This window comes from Balaenoptera ricei, chromosome 7 (genome assembly GCF_028023285.1).
Source record: "Balaenoptera ricei isolate mBalRic1 chromosome 7, mBalRic1.hap2, whole genome shotgun sequence".
Lineage (NCBI taxonomy): Eukaryota > Metazoa > Chordata > Mammalia > Artiodactyla > Balaenopteridae > Balaenoptera > Balaenoptera ricei.
Genome location: NC_082645.1, coordinates 34,908,437 through 34,921,830, shown reverse-complemented (window position 1 = coordinate 34,921,830; position 13,394 = coordinate 34,908,437). Strand labels below are relative to the sequence as shown.

General features: G+C 39.6%; 1 protein-coding gene across 16 annotated transcripts in view; it reads left to right on the top strand.

Annotated features, from left to right (window-relative positions):
* Window positions 1-13,394, top strand: part of GTDC1 (glycosyltransferase like domain containing 1) — a 453,605-nt gene that overhangs the window by 298,612 nt on the left and 141,599 nt on the right. The window lies entirely within an intron of this gene.

The following is a 13,394-nucleotide window of genomic DNA, read 5'->3' as shown; positions in this document are numbered from 1 at the left end:
TTCTGACTCTTCTACTGATTTTTTTCAGTTATGATATTTTTATTTGTAAGCACTCTTTCTTGTTCTTGAAATTCCTTTCTAATCACATCCTGTTTCTCCCATCATGAATGCAAAAGCTTATTTTATCATTATGGATATCATAGGATTTTTTTTTTAAGTTTTCTTCTACTCTCCATGTTGTCTCAGTTTCCTCTAAGTTCCCCTTTTCTATTTGTTTGCTTCATCATATTAACTTGATGTTAAAATTTTCCTCAAATATCTGATGGTGACTGTCTCTCCATTCATATTTGAGGTGAGACCTTGAAAGATGATGAGAATTTCAGAGACAGGGCTTGTTGACCAGTGACCTTTCTCATAGGAATTCATTTGTTTCATTGTGGTATCTCCACATGTCAGCGTTGCTAGGTCAGCCCAGTTAGTTTCCAGAGAAAGGTTCCTATAATGTCCTGGAAGGAAAATCTCCAGCTGTCTGGGAGCCAAATGGAGGAGGGGTGATGGAGAAACATCATTAATAAATAGACATCCTTTCATTTAATTTCCCTCACCCTTTCCTTTAGCCTTGCCTGGTCTCTGTGGTCCAGATCATCCAGTGAGGAAGCCTTTCTGCTGCTGAGGAGGGAGGTCAGGGGAGAAGGACGGTAGTTGCTTGGCTGCATGGGCTTGAGGAGGTTACCAAAGGGCTTGTGTTCACTTTCTATAGAATTGCTACCAGTTCTGTTTTCAGCTCTGCTCTGCAATTGCACCTCCAGAGGCACTTGGTGTGTCCGGTTCCTGAGCCTTCCGGAGTTTCTCTGGAGCAAATGAGCTGCTGTCTCTTTGCTAACACCACGTACGCCAAGCAGAATCACCTACACTTACAGAAGCATTCTGCCTCCTTCTCTCTGCTCTAACACCACTCATCCATCTGCTTTCCATCTCTTGAAATCCAGTTGACATTTCTTTTCTCTTGTCATCTTACTCAATTATTCTTGTTGTCCCTGAGAGTCCATGCCTTTTAAAAATTCCCATACCATTATTTCAGTAGAGCTTCAAAAGGCAGGGGGATTTAAAATTGATGTTTACTCTGCCATGTTTTCCCCACTCTGTTCTTCACACCGCAGCCAGCATTTTTATTCAGACCCAATCTGATTAGAAATTTCTCAAATGGCTATAAACCTCTTACTTATATTATTAAGGGCAGAAAGTCCTCCCCCTGGTTATTTCTCAAGCCTCGTTTTTGACATCCCCCTCCCCTACCTTCATTGCTATCCACACTCACTCAATGCTCTGGCCATATTTTGCTTTTACCCCTGAACCATGTTTTCTCACCAGGTCCTTTGCACATGCTGTTGTTCTTAACACAGTCCATCTCTCACATTCACACCTGGCTACCTTCTAATCATCATCGAGGTCTCAGCCGAAAGATCACCTTCTCTGGAGAGCCTTTCTTGACGTTAGCCCCCCTCCCCAGGCCTGGGTTCTCATAATCATAATACCTAATTCTCCCCTGATTGGAGCACCTACCCCACTGGGTGTTTCATGAGGGCATCTTGGCTATTTGCCTGGCACATAATAGGCATTCCAATTTGGGTTGAATGGTGAATGAATGTTTTTTTCTCTGACCTTTTTCACTCAGTATTTTCACTGAGTATGTCAGTCTTTCTTTACCTTCAAGCCTTGGTTATATTCTAGTAATAGCCCAGCACTTTACCCATCTCTTCCAAACTTAGAAATACTACAAAGTATAGAAAACCTGAAGAAAGCGGAAGTGCTTGTACACTCACTTTGTACATTTAAAGGCTTTATTTCAAATGTAAAGTTAACAAAATTGTATCTTAAAATATTACTTTGGAATAAAGACAGCTTCTGTGGCTTAAAAATTAGACAGCATAGAACCAGAACTTGAAGTGAATCAATACTTAATGCTGTAGCATTGGAAAAAAAAGGGGGTTGTGCTGGAAGTTGGATTTGCTGGTAATTTTGATTTATTCAGGTTGTGGGTAGGAAAATGAAAAAGGAAAAAATAAAAGACTGGATTTTTGATGCCCATCTGTTCATGCTTCAGAGACCTGGAAACTGATGTTTTAAATTTCCTGGTTTTACTTTTCTGGTTTATACAGCTTTAAGAAGGGAGAAGATGGAACCTCTCAGTTAGAAAAATGTAGGAATAAAAGGAAAGACAAGGAAAAGCGTAAGGGTAGAAGAAAGCACCACAGGAAACAAATAATAGAAAGGGAGGAATATATTTGTTTGATTTATAATATTGAGGCTTTTTGTAATTAATGTGCCTCTAGACAGAGAACAAATCTTTGATTAGTATACAAATGAAAATAAGGTAACATTAAAATGCCTGCCTTAAATGGATGGCTATAGTGTAACTTGTGAGAGTTAACAAGGAAAATCCATCTTAAAAAAAGGCATGGGTCTCTGATTTATAAAGTAGCTTAACTGTGAGAGGGCCAGTGGAGTCAGAGACTGGAGTTTTTAGAATGTTGATTATCTCTTTAGTAACCATGACAGCATAATGTTGACCTTCTCCATTATTATCAAAAATAAAAAATAATAGTATTTACTGAGCTCTTACTATGTGCCAAGCAACATGGAAAACATAACTCTGCAAGGCAGCATTATTATTAGCTCCATTTTACAGATGGGGTAACTGATAATTAGAGAAAAAACTCTTTCCCCAGGTTAGCTAATAAGTGGCAGAGCCCTGAATTTAAAACTATACAATATACCTAGAGCCCTGCTTGACCCAGTGTGCCTTTTTGCCTCTTAATAATTACAAGATAATCAGTAGATTTGGTTAGAAGTTTGATCCTCCTACTTCCATTAGAAGAAGTCTAGGGGGCTGGTCTCATTCTCATTGAACATATGAAAAAAGCCAGGTTTCAAAAGATTAAGTGACTTTATTCACAACCGAACAAATTTTTGAGAAAAATTCTTTCCTAAACTCAGTTCTCTATTCTTTTAAATTTATTTTTAGTTAAAAAAGGAACATTTTTGTTTCACAATTCATATTTTCTCCTTTTCATCCCACAAATTCTCTTACCAGTTTTGATGGTTAGCTCTCTCTTCTTGTACAATATTCTCTTGTTGTCACTGTCTGTCAACATAGATATGGTACCTTCCACTCTATCATTTTCCTGATACCCTGTTCAGGAAATTTCACCCATCATGGTATTGACTCTTTCCCCTCTTTTCCACAACAGTATCCAGTTGTATTCGTCATCTCAGGCTGCCATAACAAAATACCATAGACTGGGTGGTTTAAACAACAGGAATTTACCGTTCTGGAGGCTGAAAGTCTGAGATCAGGGTGCTAGTATAGTCAGTTCTGAGGAGAGCTCTCTTCCTGACTTGCAGCTGGCTGCCTTCTGGCTGTGTCCTCACATGTGGCCGTGGGAGGGAAGGGGGAAGGGGGAAGAGAGAGAGAGGGAGGAAGAGAGAGCTCTTCCTCTTCCTGTAAGACCACAGTCCTATCGGATTATGGACCAATCCTTATGACCTCATTTAACCCTACTTACCTCCTAAAGAACCTATCTCCATACATAGCCACATTCAGGGTTAGGACTTCAACATATGAATTTTGAGGGAACACAAGTCAGTCCATAGCACCCATAAAATGATACCGTGCTCTAAAGGATACTCTCCAATTGGAAACAGTGCCCTAAGGGAATTCCTATTTTTGTTTGGAAAGAAGAAAGTGATTCTTTCTTCAATACCAGCACATTTTACCATCTTGCTTTCAACCTCCAAATAATGGCCTCCAAAAAAAATTGTGGAATAGGACATGTGATTAGAGATCACTTTTAGAGTTTCCTTCAGTGCTTTACTGATGCTATAGAAGATATGAGATTCCCAGAGTAACGTGAACATTTACTTGCTAACAAGGTAAATCCGTACCGAGCAGCTTGCTGAGTCTATGTGCACGTGAAACAGCCACTTCTTCTTGCTTGAAAGAAATTACTTCAGATTCACATTTGGGAACTTTTTTCATTTTTGTATACTATTGTTAAATTAAGCGGGGTGAATGAATAGAAGCTTTTAAAACTTCACTTCTGAGTTATTAGTGAAACAAATGATGAGCAAATTATTAAGTTTGAATGGAAAAGTTAGATCATTGTAGTAATGGAATCAGTAAATACAGTTTAGTTTAAAGGTAATATGGATAGCTTAAAATTTCTGAGGGTAAGAGACCAAAATAAGTACATATGAAATGTCACTACATATGCTCTAAAATTTTTGTAAAAATAGACACAGCCTCTTGCTCATAGAAGGAGCTTAGATATTTGTTGAATGAATATTTGTTGACTGAATCAAGACAGTGACTCATTTACAAAATAGGAAATCCAGTGTTACCCAAGATGGCCTTAGAAATAACTCCATAAGTATGGATGTTACATAAAGAAGCAAGGAAATGGGAAGTTTACTTTGATTTACTCAGCTCATCTACACATCATTACCAACTCTCTTTTAATCCTCTCAAGAAATTTGGAAAAACAGATATTATCCCATTTCATAGATCAGAAAACTGAGGTTCAGAGAAATTAAGTGATTTGAATAAATTCACAAATACAGGAAGTACCGATGCAATACTGGGTACCAATACTACAGCCTGGGTTCTCCCCTCTTCAGCATGCCCATTGCTTGAGTGGACTTACTTTAAGGCGCTTCACAGAGATTTCTCTCCACCTGTCCTCCCAAAAGAATCTCATAGGCTTACTGTGAAATTATCCCATTTGTGATTATTTTCCTTGAATTAAGGTATTGTGCTTTTGAAAAGTGGAACATATTGAGCATGGAAGATGATTAATACATTGTGGGAATTTAAGATTAGTTTCCAACAAGACCAACAGGGAAGAACAGGGTATGATTCAAGGTAGATGCAAGGGGATGCATGGTGATGAGCGTGGCGGGGATGGGGGCCCTGGGCCACTGGGAAGGAGTATAAAGCTCTTAGGGAATTAACAACCAGTCGGTGGAGAGTGCTTACGGGGGAGGTAGGAAGATAAAGATTCACTGTTTGCAGTTTAGCCTGCAACTTTGCTGACTGTGTTCAATTACTACAGTAAACCTTGTGTAAATTAGAGGGTTTTGTGGTGCTTAGCTCTTTTCGGGGGAGGAATGCGAAATCATGAGAAGTGTGCATGCATCTGTTCACAAGGATGGCTCTGGGTTTGATAAACATGGGCTGTGGCAACATGCAAGGTAGCTTTTCCTAGTCTCATACATTGTTAAGGACCTTAAGTTTTCTGTATGGGAGGAGTATATATATCATCAAGGGATTTTATAAAATTGCATAAGACAAACTGCTCATACTAGTAGGCAGTTAAATTAGCAGTGTGTGCAATGTAAAACACTTTGGAATTAAGAGAGATTGACATATACACACTAGTGTATACAAAAGAGATAACTAATAAGGACCTACTGTATAGCACAGGGAACTGTACTCTATACTCTGTAATGACCTATATGGGAAAAGGATCTAAACAAAGAGTGGATATATGTATATGTATAACTGATTCACTGTGCTATACACCTGAAACTAATACAACATTGTAAATCAACTATACGCCAATAAAAATTTTTTAAAAAGAGAATGAGGAATTGAGGCATAATTATTTAAGTTAAATAATACAAATTACATAAACTCTGTTGCCAGAAGAAGCCATGTATTGTAAATAAATGGTATAAATAAGGTATATGGAAAGTGTTAGATTTTCAGAAATGATTCTTAGAAATGCTGGTGGAAAAAAATATAAAGAAACAGACTCATGGGAACAGAACGATCTTTTCCTCATGACAGTCATATATCCCAGCTATTTAAAGGACAGACATCAGAAAATGATGGACCTTAAACAGAAGAGAGGAAGCTGAAGCTTCTCTTTTTGGCAGCCTTCAAGAGAAGATGCTGTCTTGACTAAGTGTGTCATCCCTGGGTCCATACATGGATAATGAGGCCAGTCTGATAACCATAAATATGCTTTCAGTTTCAGCATGCCTTTCTCAGGCCAGCAAGTAGGGTTTGCTTGTTAATTTTAACTGAGGCTAGTTTCTATGGATCCTGTTTTCCTATCTTGTCACAAAACAGATTCTTCCTAGTCAAAGCAAGACACCCTTGCTCAGTATCCTCTCTCAGACTGCTGTCAATGTTGCATGTTGGCTTTGAAAATTTGCACCATGGGAATTGAAATTTGGTTCAGGCACGAAACTTGAGCATTTAAATGACATGGCCTAAACAGCCGCGGTGTTGTTGGATGGCTGTTCCCCCAAAGCATTTGTGCTATGTGCATGTGGATGGTGATTGACTCATCTGTGATTCAAATTTGTTCAAATAATGTTCTGCCAGAGTTTCTTGTTGAGACAGCCTTCGTAGACATGTGCCATCTATTTTATGAATATTAGCCCGTAGCCATCTCCAGTAAAGAGGAGCAGCCATCCTACAACCAACCACCAAGCATAAGTCTGTCTTTCTGTTTAATGTTGTGGTCTTCAAACATCTAGTTTTAATTATGATAGACTTCCTTGTTTGTGATTCCTTTATTTAGTGAAGGCAATGTGGCAAGAAGTATAGGGGGTGTATGCGTGCACATGAGAATGCTAGATTAAGATCTTTACTTTTATACTTTATAGGTTTATATAAATCTGCTTACCATATAAGTGATATATTGGATACATGTGGGCAACATGATTTTTTGATTATCTTTGATATTTGCTTATGTGGCTAAATTCTAAAAATGTTAATTTTGTAATTAATTTCCAACACATTGTTTGGAAACAGTGAATAGTTTTTGTTATACATCACCCAAGAACTTAGATCACTGAACTGCCTGGATGTGTCTTCCCAGTTGGTTTTGGAAAAATTATTTATCTTTGATTCCTATTTCCCTTCTTTTCAATTCTCAACATGGTTTCTATCCCGGAATCCACAGAAATTGCTGTGATAAAATCGAATGATATTTTTTTCTGCTGTCATCCATATTAGCCTTGAACTGTATTTTTTTCTGTTACTTTTTTCACAGGTTTCCCTGATATCTTCAGACTTCCTTTTCTCTACTGATGTGTGGCCTTGGTGAATGGCCTTTTGGGCTGAGTTTCGTCATTTGGAGAGGGAATGCATTTTCCCACTCCTCTGCCATCCCTACTATATAAAATACGCCATCACCTATCTGGTTCCCCATGCTTTTTGACTCAGGCTGTGCATCTCCTAGGGTCTAAAGTAGTATTTCCCAGGGTATCCTTTGTCGAATATTAATTCTTAAGGTGCCTCTTTGTATGTATGTGTGTGTGGGGGAGTGAGGGCATTGGGGGATTGGTCCTTGTTTCATTAAGTGCTAAGTTTGGGAAACAATAAATACAATGTCTCTATCACACAATAGGTATTAAATAAATATTTATTGAACGAACAAAAGAATGAATGAATTAACATATTTACTGAACATACTAGCATGTGCTTTGGGAAGTTCTGTAGTGAAGAAATGTTTAACTTTGTTTAACCCAGCATTTCCAAAACTTGATCTCTCACAAAACCTTCTCTAGGGCAACACCTACACGTTCTGTTTCGTGATAAACAGAACACACCTTGTGAGACTTCAGCCTGAAGGGATGGCCGTACTGTTCTCCCTCCCCGACACCTGAGCTACATGTACACACGCTGCGCTTCCTCAGCCCCCTGTCTCCGTGCCTGCCCCACAGGCAGGCCAGTTTCCTTATTCCAGTTGCCAAGGCTCTCCTCTTTTCTCATTGGCTCATATTTGAAATAATCGTTGATGAATTATGCCCTCTCTCTGTCTCTTTAATCATCCACTCATTTGCATCATTTTTTTTCACACGCTGTCTTCCAGATCTGCTTTGAGAAGCATGACTTAATCATGTCCTGTGGACTCTTATCTCTGGGTACTTATTTATGAGATTCTATAGGTTGAACTTACCATATTAAGTACTTTTCATTGAAATCTCTCAAAAAGATGTTTGTAGGCAACGTATTCCACATGACATACATTTTAGCCACGGCATTCTCTTCAACAACACATGAATCAGTCTCAGTGTCCTAAGTCGACATGACTTGCTTTATCTTATCGCCTTCCTCCTGACTACCTCTGTTGGTCAGCTGAACATAAGCTGGCTTCTCAACTTCAGCAGAAATCAGTTAAGGAGCCTAGAGCATTTCCTTTGCTAACCATCAATCTTAGCATCGGTTTAAGCTCCTCCCAAATCTGGTCTTTTCGGACTACTCCAAATAAGGCATTTGGCCATTCCTACAGGTCCAGCACCCACATTTGCGGGTGGTGCAGGGAAGCAATCAGATTTAGGTCTGGAAAGTACTTATTCCAGCTGTGTCTTTAAACATCCCTCAACATAGTACTGGGGTTTTGTGGCAATGCCTCTGGACCCACCCTGGGGGACAGAGGTGGGAAAGAAGGAGAGATGGCAGAGGGAAGGTTCTACTTTGGTTTCAAAGATTGGCTATTGGTTGGAAAAAAGTTGGGAGTGGGGTCCCAAGGCTAATAACAGATTGGAAACGACTGCAGTAACCAGAATCTTTCTAAGAGTGAAAACATGTTTGAATAGGCCTTCTGAGAGATTCGGAAACAGGAAGGACATTCTGTGAGTAAGGTGGGCAGTAGCATTTCTTTAAGAAAAATTGAGGGGATGGTTAAACGGCAAGCTTACCATGTGCTCTAGAAGGCAGCTCACTGGTATTCTTTCTTTTCTCTCCTTCACTCCTTACCTCTGTACCTTTCCTCTTCTCATTAGCACCTCCCCCAGAGTTGAAGCTGGGGAGGAGGAAGGAAGTGTTCGGTCATGTGCCTATTTGCATAGTTACTTCACTGAGTTCACACCAGGATAGTGCGAATATTCTGCCCGGTTCTGTAAAAAAGCCAGTATCACCCCATCGGTAAGGTATTATTTGCTTTTTTAGCATAGAACCGTTTATTGCCAGCCTTCTCTTCACTGTACATTACAAATAGCATCTGATTAAGAATGTTCTGGATGGGTTAATTAGTGTGGTGGCTATTATTAAGCAAACTGCTTGTTAGTATTATATGTCTCTTTGATCTTGGTATTGATGTGAAGTAATTGACCATAGAGCTACATTGAGAAAAGCTGGAATAAAGTTTTTTGATTTCTATTATGGCAATAAATTGTTTATATTAAACATGTCTATGAAAATATGGGTTTCATGTCACACACAGAGAATCAGAATAGACTGTATAGGATGGTAGTTGAGGATTGTTTTTGTTTTGTTTTTTAGAAATAGTAATACATTTGTCCAGCTTGCTTCAAGATCAGCTCTGCTGAAACAAAGTAGTAAAAAATTATTACCGCTTACTGCTATAGAATATATGAAAACTGAAGTAATTTTAGCTTCCCTCACCTAAAGGACGTGTTTCCTTTTAGATTTAGCTAATTGCCTAAATACTTCTTTGGGTAACAGTCACTCTGTATAAAAGACTATTAGAGAAAAATATGAGAAGATATTGTAAACAAGGAAAGCATAGCACGTAACCACCTTCTTCCAAGTACTGGATTATTATCTATATTATTTATTGGTATTTTGTCCAGTTCTATTATTAAGTTTCCCCAGCTGTAGCATTTCCATAGGGAATTTATTCCATGAGCTAATAAATTACACCGTCAGGGAGTTTTTCTGGAAATTCAGCTTAAATTTTCCCATTCTTAATTTCATCTCATTACTCCTAGTTATACCCCCTTGTACCCAGCTAAGTAATTATCCTCTTTCCTTGGAGACTCCTATTATGTACCCCTCTAGTTGTCACTTAACCAGGCTATTCATATTTAGCTCCTTTAATCTGTCCTCATAAATCAATTCTTCCATTGCCTTAATCATTATTATTGCTCTTCTTAGAACTCTCTAATTTTCAAACATATATAGTTATCAGGTGCCTCAGATGAAATCAGCATTTGCACAGTATTCTGCTCCCACAGACTTGGTCTCTCCCTTTCCTGTACGTCACGTTCCATAACCAAGCAGCATCAGTTAATTTGCTGGTCCAATCAGCCCAGACTCATCTTGTCAAACTCCAGGAAATCTACATAGTCTTTTCCATGTGTCCTACTGCTTTCAGGTTTATTTTATTTTGTCAATTTCATAATATTAATAAGCTGAGTTTTGGGTTTCTGTCCATATTGATAATCTGCATCTTCCCATGTCCTTATTCACCACCACCTATCTAGTCAGTCATCCGCAACCTGGGTTAAGGTGGGATTCTGTTCATCCTTGAGAACATTTAGGAAATGTATTGCAAAAAAGCAGGCCTAGCACCTTGCCCACAGCTAGATTCCTTGTCAGTGACCAGTTCCCGTTGCTTACAACCCTTTAGCCAATCTCCCGTCTCTTTTAATTTGCAATTTTGCTCACACGCTGGCCAATATAAAGGGATTTTATGAGCAAGATGGGTCATGATACTGTTTTCTAAAATGAAGATATGTTGTTTCAATGCCCATTGATTTTTTTGTGTGTGTAAGTGTGTGTGTGTGTGTGTGTGTGTGTGTGTGTGTGAATCCTCTGTGCACCAATTTTGTAATTCTGTTAAAATCCTTTTTAAGCTTGCCTGGCGTTCTTTATCTGACATAAACAAATAGGTTACTTCGCTTGCGTTATTGTTGTTTTCCACATATGTACAGATGTTCCTTCTCTTACCATTTGTTCCATTTGTTTAGGAGAAATTGAGGATATTGTCATAGTCATGTTTTTTCTTTTTGTGGTGATCGATGGGAACTTTCCTATTGATTTTTAGTTCCTTAGAATCTCCTCAGTATTTTGAATTTATTTCAGGAAGAAAGTTGCTTACCTCCCTTCATGATTTTGGACATGTGAGATCTGAAACTCTAATCTGTATATGCCCAAGTTTCTTTCCATTTTTTTAAAAATAAACTCTCTAATTTTTTATTAGAGCAGTTCTAATAAAACTGAGGTTGTGACCGCTGAGTTTTTAAAGGTCCATAGATGAGAAGAAAAATTTTTAGTACAGCATTCATTATAATTCAATAAATTTCCTTAACCTAATAATCTAAAGAGAGATATTAAATTCAATGTTCATTTTTTTAAATTGAAGTATAGTGGATTTACAATGCTGTGTTAGTTACAGGTGTACAGCAAAGTGACTCAGTTTTTTTATTTCATATATATATATATTCTTTTTCAGATCCTTTTCCCTTCTTTTTCCATTTTAAATCAAGAATTAATGTATTATTTTATAAGGGCATACCAAAGAAGTTAGCCCCATTCTTTGTGTTTTATCTGTCCATATGCAATAACTACTTCATCTACTTATGACAGGGCACAGGTGTGGGGGGAGGTGGCTTATATATTCAGGTGATTTTTCTCAAAAGGCCTCACGAAACAAGCACAGAGTCCCCCACATCAAGCCTTTTGCTTCTAGAATGTACATAGCATACTACAGCCAGACTGAATTTCCAGTTCGCAGCAGAACCCGCACTGTTCCTTAGCCTTGCTCACCTGCCCGTTGGTTCGGAACTAGCGATCGCCCATCCCCCTCTCCAGGGCGACCTTCTGATCCCTCAGGTCACTTCTTGAGCACCATCTCTCCTCACCTCGCTTGAAATAGATGGCCTCGTCCAAGGCTTTGGGGATGCACTGGATTCCGCACCTGCCACCTGAAACGGTTCTTTTCAATTCTCTCTCTCTCTTCTTCCCTCTCAGCTTTGTAAGGAAGCTCGGTGTGTGTTCTCTTGAATAAGGCCCTACTTCCCCCGCAGCAAGCATCCTGCCATTAGCACACCTTACGTTGTTCTTCTACTTCCATTTTATAAGACTTTTCTGTTTCCTCAGGACCCTGCTCCTTTCCGTAGCAAGTATCCCCAAGCGAGCACCCCTGTGGACATGCACCCCATTAAAGTAAACTTGACCTTGCCTTCCCCTCTCTCGTCTGTGTCCCCCTCTCTCCCTAACCAGTGTCTGGTTTCTCTCTGCCCTCACCCCACACGAACCGCCCTGGGAGTAGCCAGTGATCCACAGTATAACGAGGCCAAAATCGCCCTGTTGTTTCTGCTGCTGTAACACCTCTGCAGTGTTTCACACCCTTGTTTTTTGTTTTTTTTTTAACAGTTTTAAGAGCTCTTGGTTCTTTTTCCTACACATGCTTTAGGAGCTCTCAATTTACCTCAATAGTGTGATATTACTCTCAGTTTTCCTTTCAGTTCTTCCAAATGTTCCTCATTGCTTTCCTTGGTTCTGTGGTTCTTCTTCCTCACCTACCTCTTAAATGCATGTACTCTCCTTTTCTTCACATACTCCACAATCCAGGTAAGGGGCCGAGTCTCTGCATGGGCCTCAGGGCCTCTGAGAACACCCTTGTGGTCTGGCCCCAGACTGCCTCTCTAGACCTCAGATCCCGGGGCTCAGAGTCTTTGGCTTGCATCTTATTCCCTGAAGAGTTCATGCTCTTTCACACCCTTTTCCTTTGATCACACTGTTCCCTCCATTCAAAACTTACCCCTCTCTGCCTTTCAGAATCAGTCAACTAAAACCCTCTTTAAACCTTTACTTATCCCCAAGTCAGAATTAATCTCCAGTTCTCAGTTTTAAAAGTTAGAATGTCCATTCTTGATATACTGTGTTCCGCCACAGGTTCCTTTGTTGTTCTCAAGTCTGTCTCCCACTCTGTCTACTGGTTTGCTCCCTAGTACTTGGTGAATTCCTTGGTTGCATTTTATGTGTTTGCTTCTATCAATAAGTAGCAGATATCGAACTCTATGACAAAGCATTATGGGAAGAAAGGGGTGAGATGGTGATGAAAAAAATATAAAAAGATACTTCAAGAAATATTAGCAAGGGACCAAGCTATGCGATCCTTATAAAACCTTAGACCATTTGGGAGCCAGTAAGAAGACGAAGTCCAACAGATGTGGTTTTGGATTAGCTGCTGACCTAATAGTTGGGCTTCCCTGGTGGCACAGTGGTTAAGAATCTGCCTGCCAATGCAAGGGACACGGGTTCGAGCCCTGGCCCGGGAAGATCCCACATGCCGCGGAGCAACTAAGCCCGTGTGCCACAACTACTGAGCCTGCGCTCTAGAGCCCGCAAGCCACAACTGCTGAGCCCACGTGCCACAACTACTGAAGCCCGTGTGCCTAGAGCCCGTGCTCCGCAACAAGAGAAGCCAGGACAATGAGAAGCCTGCACACTGCAACGAAGAGTAGCCCCCGCTCGCTGCCACTAGAGAAAGCCCATGCACAGCAATGAAGACCCAACACAGCCCAAAATATAAATAAATAAATAAATAAATTTATTTTTTAAAAAAAAAAAGAAATATTAGCAAAGTCAACTTAATAAAAATGTGTACAAGTGCCCAGGAATACAGAACAGTCACGTGAGCAGAAATACCCAGTGTTAATTCAGGAAGTTTCAAGCATTTTTGTAGGTT